Source organism: Stylophora pistillata, chromosome 14 (assembly GCF_964205215.1).
Source record: "Stylophora pistillata chromosome 14, jaStyPist1.2, whole genome shotgun sequence".
Classification (NCBI taxonomy): Eukaryota; Metazoa; Cnidaria; class Anthozoa; order Scleractinia; family Pocilloporidae; genus Stylophora; species Stylophora pistillata.
Window position 1 is genome coordinate 292,103 of NC_142532.1, and position 12,300 is coordinate 304,402.

The 12,300-nt window shown below is 37.0% G+C and overlaps 1 long non-coding RNA gene and 1 pseudogene across 2 annotated transcripts; one reads left to right on the forward strand and one right to left on the reverse strand.

The window, feature by feature from the left end:
* Positions 1–477: 477 nt before the first annotated feature.
* On the forward strand, positions 478–6,319 carry LOC148716021 (uncharacterized). The gene is made up of 5 exons (XR_015995710.1): positions 478–572; positions 657–725; positions 1,671–1,783; positions 2,062–3,202; positions 4,441–6,319. It is a non-coding gene; the product is annotated as an uncharacterized LOC148716021 (long non-coding RNA).
* LOC148716022 (uncharacterized) lies at positions 1,938–9,090 on the reverse strand (annotated as a pseudogene). Its single transcript, XR_015995708.1, has 9 exons — positions 8,815–9,090; positions 7,870–7,930; positions 7,576–7,733; positions 5,736–5,899; positions 4,716–4,802; positions 4,417–4,484; positions 3,533–3,858; positions 3,132–3,208; positions 1,938–2,949 (listed from the first exon to the last, which is right to left on the reverse strand). The product of XR_015995708.1 is annotated as an uncharacterized LOC148716022 (transcript).
* Between the last annotated feature and the right edge of the window lie 3,210 nt (positions 9,091–12,300).

Here is a 12,300-nt window from a genome sequence, read left to right on the forward strand (position 1 = left end):
CTTAGCTGCTACTTTCTTGCTACTTTCTTGCGACTTAGCTGCGACTTTCTTGCGACCTAGCTGCGACTTTCTTGCTACTTTCTTGCGACTTAGCTGCGACGTTCTTGCTACTTCCTTGCGACTTAGCTGCGACTCTCTTGCTACTTTCTTGCGACTTAGCTGCGACTTTCTTGCTACTTTCTTGCGACTTAGCTGCGACTTTCTTGCTACTTTCTTGCGACTTGTCTGCGACTTGCTACTTTCTTGCGACTTAGCTGCTACTTTCTTGCTACTTTCTTGCGACTTATCTGCGACTTTCTTGCTACTTTCTTGCAACTTGTCTGCGACTTGCTACTTTCTTGCGACTTAGCTGCTACTTTCTTGCGACTTAGCTGCTACTTTCTTGCTACTTTCTCGCGACTTATCTGCGACTTGCTACTTTCTTGTGACTTAGCTGCGACTTTCTTGCTACTTTCTTGCGACTTACCTGCCTGGCTACCTAGCTGGGCCGAGTGGCACGCAGGCTGGGTTGCATTGCCGATAAACAACATAGATTCTCTAAGAGAGCAGCTTGTTTCGGAGGTCCGAACCAGGTATTTTGACACTTTCTCCTGTCATTCGTTCAAATTAGAAATGCTGAAGGTACAAAAAGTTATATTTGGCTGCATTCTCTTTAGGTTTTCAATTTTTTAAAAGAAGAACGTGGGATTAAAGATGGCTTTTGCCAACAGTTTAAAGACGAAAGGGTAAGAATTCGTTGAGAACTGTTTCCTGTACTAGACTCGAGATTGTGGCGCACTTAAATTTGATACCTCAGATTGTCTTTTCACACTTTCCTTACCTTCTTGTTACGTCTGGTTTACTTTCGAGAAACCTTTAATCATTTAACTTCAAGATGGGACGGTTATTTGTGCTTCACTGGGAATAGTTTTGACCCTTTTCATAAATGGCTGCCAATTAAATTTTTTTTGTGAGTATTAAAACTATAGCCAGACTAACCTCGGTTTTGAGGTAATAATTTGAAAGAAATTTTACTCCCTAACGAGTTTAGTGAGGTTAATTTCATTGCATACAAACTAATTTTTATATTGGTAGCTATTTATCATTCCTAGAATCCAAAGTAATTGATTTGGAAATAATTGGATGAGAGAAAAAAAGTTTTTTTTTTTTAAATTTAATTGCTTCCAAATTGGACAAGCATGTAGTCCTTTGCCCACTAATTTATGAAACATTCCAAAGTAGATGAACTTGATGTAGGGCAAATGTTGGGCCTGATATATGGCATGTACATGTTGAACATGATATACGGCAAATGTTGCTTGTATACATATGGAATTTCTCTTCTTGTATTTAACTCAAGGTCTTACTTATTTACTGCTTGATATATTAAGTTGAACACTTGCAGAGAAATTCCATATAAACTCAAGATGTTATTTGTTTGCTGTACATGATATAATGAGTTGAGCACTTCCATATCTGTGTACATCCATGTATTATTCTATAGTATCTGTTGCCATTTTTTCCTTTTTGTGTTTCTTATCTTGGGAAATATACCCATAGGACCTGCAAGTATTTTATCTATTTTTTTTTCACAGTTTACGTATTCGTATTACACCTCAAGTGGCTTATTTTACTTGACTAGTTTGACTCCATACTTTTCTCTAAGATAAACTTATTTTTCCTTACTACAGATGGACTTTACAGCTGTGAGGATGGCAACAGATGGAGATTTGCAAGCTCTTGGTTCGGTTTGCGGGGGCGACATACTTGCACTGAGATAATAAGGACAATGCTGCTCATTACAGTAGGGGATTAATTATTCTTTTCTTTTTATACATGTCATTCATGTGTACTCTAATAGGTTGTGTTAACATAACACTTTTATAATGGAATGGAAAATAGTTCGTTACCTGCTATTTACTTTGCTGTTCTACCTTGTTGAGTTCATAGATTTCGAATTACCAGGCCAGATGATATCTTTATTTTTATTCTAGATGTAAAATTAATACATAATGCACCCTTAACCCTTTATTTCCCAAGATTCCTTTAAACTAGTAATTCTCTCTACTTTCCTCTGCATAGATCCTGATGATGTCAGTTTGGAGAATTCAGTGTTGGATCAACTATTTATCCCCCAACTGATATTTTCCTTTATTCTCATCACTTCTTGATACTGTATTTATTTGATATTGTAAGGAGAAATTCTCTCCCAGTTACTCGTAAGAATTAAAGGGTTAAAATAACAACCATTTAATTTTGTACTTGAAAATAATTTTGTTTTTATAGAGAATAATTCTGTTCTGCTTGGCTTTGGCCAAAGATTAATCATATAAAAATAATAAATAGTTCTGCAATGATATCTCTGACTGGTAGTTAAAGTAATAATAATTCTCTAGGGGTGACAATGGTCCCAAGTTATACATGTGTTAAAAAGTTATATGTGTTAAAATTCAATCATGATGCTCTTGGCATAGTGATGTAAAAATAAAAAAATGCATGAAAATGAATCAAATGTTGTGATGTAATTGTCAGTAATACGTATCACCTAAAAAAATTGGTGAGCTGTTTTTGCCCTTGAAGAAATGGAATCTTTTTTCTTTTGGACAATGTTTTTCCACTAGTTTTGCGTTTTGTGCTCTTTTGCACAGTGATGTCCTTCTCAAGGAGCATGCGTTTGGGTGGTGGTTTTGCTACATATTTAATGGTTTTGTTGCCAGTTGAGATGCCAGTTGAGATGTTCTCTTTGTCATACATAGTTTCTGTTAAAGTTCTTTTCTTGGTGTGACATTTGGATGTATCCTCAACGTAAGATTTATTGCCACATTCCTTACGAGATGTTAAAGTATCATTGCTTATGGCAGCACTCATCAGGTCTCTTTTGTTAGCTGAACTTAGTCCTATCAGAATGTTGAAGGCAGGTTTGGCCCAGCTCATATCGCCACACACTTTTCTATAGCTTTCAAATGGTGTCTACAAGAAAAAGGAAAAAATTAATATAAGCTTTTCTAAGATGCACCTTGAGGAAACATAACATATAATTTGCTGGTACATTAATTAAGATAACCCTCTTTGAACAAAATAATAAAATAAAAAGTGTCTTTACTTAGATTTCACCTTGATTAAATTCACTGGACAGTTTACCAGTATCTTACCTTTTCAGGTTTGTGTTTTGGTGGCTGATCCTTGTGTGGTGTGACAGCTCCTTCTGAAGACTCCGAATCAGGTGTTCCAGCAAGAAAAAATTAATCATGTCACTTAAAACTTCTCTTAGGACAATAAAAATTTACTTAGAATTGTACCTCACAGGCAAAACTGGGGCTGCATACAACTTGCCAAGGTTTTCTTGATGCAGAAATTACTACCTACTGATTTATTCTGTTAAAGTGGAGAGACAAATTGTCTCTCCACTTGGTGCCAGGAAAATTTCTTGCTAGGAAGAGGAGAGAGTGACAACATCTGCACCAGTGCCAGCTGGTCTACTACTAAGCTAGCTTAGAGCTTGCCATGCGATGTCTAAAAGTCCCAGAGTTTTTCAATACTGTTCCACCTTACCTGAACTGACTAAGTGTAGATCGTAATTTTGATTTTCCACGAGGTATTTCTGGTGTCATCAGAGCACACCTCAAGTCCCTTGTGTCATATTCTTGGAGACAACTTTTCTAGTCATGCTCATCTAATACAGCCTGAATCAGGAAATACACATTCATTCCTGCCATGGATGACTTTGCTTGGCCACCATCACATATTTTGCAGCTTAGTTGTTCCACCTTTTCTTTCAGAGATTCCACAGTTTTGGCAATACTTTCATTTGTAAAAACCTTTTCTTTGGATTTAATAATGCTCACTTTGAGCATGTTCATGAATCTTAAGACAGCAGTTCTGAAAGATAAGCAGACAACTTATTTTCACAGGGTTTATTCAAACATGCCAATCACTTCGGACAATCTCACCACTCAGTCAACTGTATTTAATGTTTTTACTGCAGTACTGTGACAATCCTTTTAACTGGTTAGACTCCTTTGTGCATGCTTTTCTTTCGGAAGTACCCCATCCAATGAAAGGTGCTCAACAAAATAATAGGATTTTTCCCATGATTAACTTGTAAAACAACCTTAATCTGACTGGGATGCATTCAAGATTTAGTCAAGGGGCCGGTTCGTTGATTGTCCAAGGGCATGCTCCCCCAGCAGATTTTGAAAATTAGGTCTTCGGAAACATGATTTCCAGCATTTTGAGGGACAATTTAGGGGGTTGGACTGAACCACCCAAACCACCCCTGGGTCCGCCTCAGAATCTAGATGCAACAGTTTTCTAATTTTTATCACTGAGAGTTTGGTGGAAGAACAAAATTGATCTTGGTTTTAAAACCTTCCTTTGCAGAAATGATCATGTTCTTAAATTAAAATAGTGTACAATATGTATCTACAACTATCTTACTTTGCATCTGCTGTTTCTTCACAGACAGTTTGTAACTTTTGGAAAAAGGTCACAAACTCTCCAAGACCCTGTAAAAAAAAAATTGTTGAAAACCACAGATGAAGGAAGTTATTAAACATTAGCCATGAGTATGGGACAGAAAAGTCTACACCAACTGGGCTGCCAAGAACTCTTTGGCTTAGTAAAGATTCTCTCTTGTGGTAAAATGACCTGACACCTACTAACAGCTGAAATATATTTATAAAAATTCTATTTGGTACACTAAAGGGAATAATAAATTTTGATATACTGATATATACCTTAGTTAATGGGAGAAGTGGGTTGTCATCAATTGGTGCATAACTCTTTCCACCCAATCGTATCCTCAGAATAAACAAGACAGCTGTCTGTTGGCATGGGAAGGAAAGAAAACTAGAGAAAACTGTGTAATATTATCCTCCAACTGCTACGGATAATGATGAGAAAAAAAATTGTTTTTTCACCACTGGATCAGACTATATACATTTTAGAATACAGCTCAATCCTATCTCTCAGTTGTTTATCAAGGAGCCAATCTATTGAGAAGCAAGGCAGGATCAGCCACAGATAGGAGGTATACATTGTCACAGCAACTTCTTGGAATGAGGAAATTGGTTTAGAAAGTATCTAAGAACTCCAGGAATATGGATTGAAAGATTACAGCTTTTGCTTTGTTACCTGTCCTCAATGATGACATAAACCGATGATGATGAATGCAATGATATACATGCATGCAAGAATATCAACATCATGATTTAAATGCTTGAAAAATAACTGAGCTGCCACCTCTTGTTTCACCCTCCAGACTCTTTCAACACGCCAGAATTGCTTCTCAAACACCAAGGGATAATTTTCCAAATGAATTGAAAATTTTGACCCTTACAATTGCAACACTCTTAGTCTAATAGTGATTGATTCCACTCTTTGAAAACACTTTGCTAATGTATCGCCCACACCCTATTTAACTTCTGTGTCTATTTAAAAGTGGCTTAGCCAGAAATATTTTACGCATGTGTGGTCTTCACAGCAATTATTTTGATAACTGTCATTTGCTGATAGCAGTTCATAATTGCAGAATTTTCATGATAATATTCACTGTAAAAAAAATTGCAGGGGTTTCATCTAAGTTTTTAGTAAGGGGGCAACTGGTTTTCATAGGCAGGCAAAACTCTTTGGACTTAACTTCTTTATGAGATAGACTTTCTTCTATATGGTCAAATCAGGTGGGCAAAAACTTCCTTAAAACCAGTCAATTTGCTCAGTGCCCAGTCCTTAATGAAACACCTGAAATTGAGTGGTACCTGAAACATAGGCATCTTTTTTTCCCCTGCAACTTTCCTCAATACTGTAAATTGTTTATGAGCCAAGTCCCTGCGAGGGATATGGATGGCCTGAGACAAAGCTAGTTCATCTCTCGAATTCACTAGAAGCCTGAGGTAACTCGATAAACTTTCAGCAATTGATCCTGTTTTCAAAACAACATGTACAAGATTAACAAATCAACAGATCACTTGTTAAGTCAAGACCATGCCTAACTTACCCTGCGAGCAGAGCCTTTTTAACCTGTCCTTGAATCGATTAAAAAGAAGAAAAGAAGAAGAAAAGTAGAAAAGGCTCTGCTCACAGGGTATGCCTAACTTCACACTAGTTCATATTTTTTTTCATTTATTTATTATTTTGATTTATTTTGATTTATTACAGATTCCAACAATTAAGAGGCTCTTCTTCTGTAACAATACTAATCTAATCTAAGTATGTATACATATATATGTAGTAACTAATTAAAAGTATAATAACAATAATAAAATTAATCAAGGTAACTTATGAGATATTAAAATATACAATACATATTATGTGGATTAAAGACCAATATTTAGCAAACAAATGTTTCTTAGCACTATGGCAAAAAACATGTTCTAAAACGTTTCTTGTTGCTATCAGGAGTCTATTGAACAATGTTGCCGATGTGGATAAGGCTGTCCCTCAGAGAAATCAGCACTGAGAAGATGGCTATTTAGCTCAGGACTGAACAATCCAGCTTTCAACCAAACTGTACAAACAATAGCTGAAGGTCGTTTGGGACAGTATGTACTAATTAAGTACAACATATATGTTCGTATGATGCACGATCCTTGCAGTAGATAGCGCTATTTAAGCAATAGCGGAAATCAGACCTGAAAAAAATCAGGCCTGTACAGGATTCGAACCACTGACCTCTGCAATACTAGTGCAGCGCTCTCACCAATTGAGCTAACAAGCCAACTGGGAGCAAGCCGTTAAGTTGATTCGTAATAAACCCGTGAAAGTGATAAATCAGATACAATGAAAATATATGAAGTTCATATATTTTGAACTGCGGTATTAGATATGTATGATTTTCGCTATTGCTTAAATAGCGCTATCTACCGCGAGGATCGTGCATCATTCGTATCTAATACCGCAGTTCAAAATATATGAACTTCATATACTTTCATTGTATCTAACATATATGTTCCTTTACTCCTGTTTTTCTTTTTTTAAAATACTAGATTACCCAGGGGGATGAAGATTTCCCTGATAACGCCAGTTTCTTTGATCATTTAAAACAAATCTCTGTTTTAATCATGGTTAAAAAACACAGAAGCATTTTACTAAGTTTTCTCAGAAAACTTTCCTCATTAGCAGACAATACACAGTGATTAACATAATTTTCACAGTGGCCAAAATTGAGACCATGGCATTCCAACAATTGGTAATTAATTATAGTGATTTCACTTTTTCATGATTTCAATTTTTCATTGATTTGTCCACATTTTATATGCTAGAGGTTAAATTATACTCACTTAGTAGTTCATAACTTATATTTTGCCAATGCTGAAAACGACCCCAAACTTACACACCCACTGGCCACTCCCACCCCTGCAGCTTCTGTGGACACCAATGCCACTCCATGATTGGGCAACATAGCCACAAGAGAAGCTGCAGAGCCTGACAGCGACTCTTTTAATCTCTCTTACCTCTTTTTCCCCACTTATTTCAACCTCAAAATCACTCTACTAGGCCATTCCCATTGATGCAAAGGACCAAACAAATATGAATTTTCTGAAGCCAGTGAAGGGATTCTCTGAATTTCAGAGCTAGTTTCTCGATGTTTAAAATTACCTGCGTGAACGATTCTTGTGAAAATGAATGAGATAGAGGAGGATTGGGGTTCCTGTGCTCTGGAGATTGTTTTAGTACCAGGTCATCAAGCACATCTACTGGCACATCTTGCTCCAGGAACATATCAACTGTTTTCTCAGATAGTGAGTATTGACCATCTGTGTTCACAGAAGAATTAGAAAGATATGTGAAAAGGAGCAATGTAAAAAAAGTTGCAAGTTTAGACAATAGTTAATACTTGTGCTGTAAAGTTTGTGATATGATGAAACTCAGTTGATTTTAAGGGTGACCTACCTTCTCTCTCCGTGGAGCAGAGCACTGTTCTGTTTCCAACCATCAGCTGAAGAATTTGTTGCTGGAAGAAATGTTTCATGCAATGTTTGAATTAACAAATTAATGAATTAACCATTTCATTCTTGAAGTTTACAGGAATACTTTTAATTAGCTAAATTACATGACTGAAGGACAACTTTAGTCAGTGTCTACTAACAAAAGTCACCACTACTAATCCTTTACACCTGCATATTCTCCATACTGTTCTCTATACATTTCCTAAGGTGCTTACAAGGAGAATTTTTTTAACAATAAAGATGGTGATCATTTCCTCTATTCTTATGACCTTAATGTGTGATTCAGGGGTGATACTGTAAGGAGAAATTAGATGGTAATCACATGTAAGGGTCAAATTAAAGGGTTAGGGATTATTTCATACCGAAAGCATTTCATAAATATGTTTTCTACTATAATTAATGATTATCATTGTTCATTCGTTCATTCATTCATTTTAGTTTGCCATTACCAATAAAAAAATTAACCGAATACAAAATTTATGATACATCAAAGATAAAATGAACTATTCTAACTAAATTAACTTCAAAATCAAAGGAACTGAAGAGCTAGGTAACAGCAAGGAAGCCGATTAGAAGCTGGGGGCTTACTAAGTATAGGCTTCCTTATTTAACTAGAGGATAAACCATACAAATCAAAGGTGCTGAATGAAAATTTAGATTAAGTTAAAAAGAAAAAGAAAGAAAAAAAAAAAAGAAAAGGTGTGTATATAGCTTAAAGAAGAATATATTTATAAACTAAAAATTCAAAGAAGAATTTTTTAAAGCCTTTGATAAACAAGCTGATGCCTTCAGAGTATTGAACTTCCCGACTTAGCGTGTTGAAAAACTTAAAACCTTGATGTTGACCTTATAATGTTTGTAACCTCTAGACAGCTCTTTAATTTCTCACCTCTAGCTGTGTCTTTGGCTTTCCAGTGACAAAAAACTGTTGTGAAATTTGAAGCATGTCTTTGACATTACTGTCCGTGATTAAACATGTTTTGACTGTGTGAAGGACATCAGCAAAGTCCACAGCATTGCAATGTAACAAAAACGTGTTATAAGGAGTGCATAACCTAGAAATTGGCAAGTAATTCATGGCAGTCTCCATATAGACTCCCTGTTACCCAGTCTCCATATAGACTACCCGTTACCCAGTCTCCATATAGACTCCCTGTTACCCATTCTCCCTGTGTACCCTGTGTACCCGTGTGTACCCTGTGTACCCGTGTATACCCTGTGTACCCGTGTGTACCCTGTGTACCCGTGTGTACCCTGTGTACCCGTGTGTACCCTGTGTACCCGTGTGTACCCTGTGTACCCGTGTGTACCCGTGTGTACCCTGTGTACCCGTGTGTACCCGTGCGTACCCTGTGTACCCATATGTACCCTGTGTACCCGTGTGTACCCTGTGTACCCGTGTGTACCCTGTGTACCTGTGTGTACCCTGTGTACCCGTGTGTACCCAGTGTACCCTGTGTACCCGGTGTACCCTTTTTACCCGTGTGTACACTTTGTACCCATGTATATCATGTATATCCTTGTATACCTCGTGTACCCTGTGTACCTTGTGTACCCTCTATACCCTGTATATTCATGTATACCCAAGTATATTCATGTATACCCAAGTGTAGCCTGTATCCTATGTATACAGGAAACCTGGCAAACATCAGTTGGAATGAATGGAAGCTCTCTGGCCGAACACAATCCCGTTTTGTACGTTTTGTACAAATTAATTATGAATAACTTATTATGATTTTATTAGCCCGGGGGGAAATCCCATATAAAATGGACTGGGATGCTCGTCTGGAATTTTGAAATAAAATCCTAAAGGAGGGAAATGTATGCGTGGCCAAACCGTTTTGGACCCCTAAATGAGACCATTTCAATCTTTAATGATATGAATCGAGTAAATAAAGCCTGGAGCAATTGGTTCTTGAGTAATAAGCTCCTGTGATTTTTAAATATATTTTTCATCGCGTGCAAACATAAAAGATACCCTTACAGCTAAATGTAACTCGATTTTTTCCCAGAACACCCAAAGTGAGACCATTATCTTGAAATTTACAGTCCTAAGCGAGACAACGAGCATCCCAGTCCTTTTTATATAGGAGTCCCCCCGGGATGATTGGTCGGTCAGTTCAAATTGAACGTTGTGCACGGTTACGTCAAAAAAGCCAACAGAAATTGGACGAATGGTTCCCCAACCATTCCACTTCAATTAATTACGTTCATATAGGGGTACAAAGGAAGAAATTAAGAGAATAATTTAACGATACTTATGATTTACGTTTTTTTTATTTGTTACAAATTAATTACAGTTGCGAATCATTGTATCCCGAAATGAGTTACGACATAACAAAATGTTGAAGTTGGAATGTGGAATTCATGCAATTCAAAATTATGTTTACCCTCGATTAAAGACCAGATTATATTTAATATAACGCTAACTTTTATGAGTGATTTATGGCAGCTAGCTAATAGTTTGTGCGTATTGCAAAACAGTGTCCACTTTATATTCAATCAGATGGAAACACAGGCCACAATGTATGATCAACGAAGTTTATTGGTTAGCAGATAAAACTTTGTGCTAGCTTCGACCTGACTGAAAGACTGAGTGATCTGAAAGGCGATTTTGTTTTACTAGGCAACTGAGTACTACACAGACAATTAAGGGGTGTGTTGCCCATTGCCCATCACATCTTAGCGCGATTTTGTTGCCCTAAAAGAATATCTTGAATTTCACACAATAAGCCTTTAAAATTATTTGGATTCTTAATACACTGAAAATAGTTTCAAAAGCAATAGTTTTTTCTAAATATAATGGCGGAAGTCACGACTGCTCGATGTTTACTATATTTGTCTTTTAGATAGTACCATTTGATATGGTAATAGAACAATCAGTCCGAATTTCCTTGGTTATCAAGAACTGAAATACCATAGTAAAGATTTTTTAGAGCGAAATGTTTTTTTTCTTAAAAATTCTAGTTTTCCTTGAATTTGCCTCTCTGTTTTAGAGGTGACTGTAGTCAACTGTATATTATTTCCAAGCAGACTCTTGCTCACAAAATTATACAATATTGATATATTTCTGTAGCTTGGGAGAACACACGTGTTCGAAATAAATGACTCAACGGAGTCTAAAAGACAGCTCTCTTCGAGTGTCCATGGTCCGGGCTGCAAATTATATCCCTCATCCTCCAGAATATCTGCTGTTCGCCGCCTCTTCAATGATGGTGGTGTAGAAGTTATTCTCTTCTTTTTCTCGGCCTTACCATCGTCTGTGCTGTGAGTAACCCTTATTCCATATCTATTTTCACAGTTGAAACATGAACAGTGGATAGAGCAAGGTTTACCGTTGGAGTAGCAGGGACATTTTGTTCGCCTCTGACCTTTTACATCCATGCAAGAGTTTTGACCTGTTTTCCGTCCTTTAGCCCTGCTTTCTCCACACCGGCATGACAACTTCTGGGGATTCTGACTGCGATTGTTGCAGTTGCGGCACTTGCATTGAGCCTGGCAATTCTTTTTGTTAGAAACACACGGACAACGAGAATTTTCACTTGAAACACAAAAGCGCTCACTTCTGGATTTTGCCTTCCGTCCACAATAGCAAATTCGGGAAATTGTCTGTTCCTGAGCATGTTCAAGTTCACCCTCGATAGGATCTGCAAAAAAAAAAGTCGTTCATTACTTGGTTTTATTATTATTATAATGATTATTATTATTATTGTTATTACTATTATTGTGAGGTCGTGTAGTGTTGTTGATGTTCGTTTTCGTTTTACCAGCCGTGTAACTACTAGCATGGCTATGGTCCATATGGTATTAAGAGGTCTCGAGGTTGCCTAACCGATGCAGCTACACCGTCTGTCTCAGGTTTCCTGGTATGGAACGCCAGGACTGTCTTATGTCAATGTTCATTATTTAGTTGCTATGCTTTTCTCGTTACATGCAGTACGATTGTCGTTATATGCAGCGCGTTAGTCGTTATATGCAGAGCGTTTGTCCTTATATGCAGTGCGTTTGTCGTTATATGCAGTACGTTTGTCGTTATATCAAACTGTTGTTATGATCTACCCACAATTCAAATCACTCGTATCGGATCCAAGCTCCTCGCAGCCTGACGCCGCCATATTGTTTGTTTACCCGGAACAATTGAAAGCTAAAAAAGCTAAATGAAGGACAAAATGGTATGAGGGGTCATCTCCGCCAACATCCTGTTTCAAATTCCTTTATGAAGAACCATTATGCTATTGTTGTTTTTCAAATTCGCTTCTCATAAAAATGCAATCGAACTTGGACCAACATAATAGAATTTAGGAAGTTAGAACAAGAAATTGATTAAACAAAACGTAATTTACAACGTCAAAATAAGTCATTATTATGATCATGA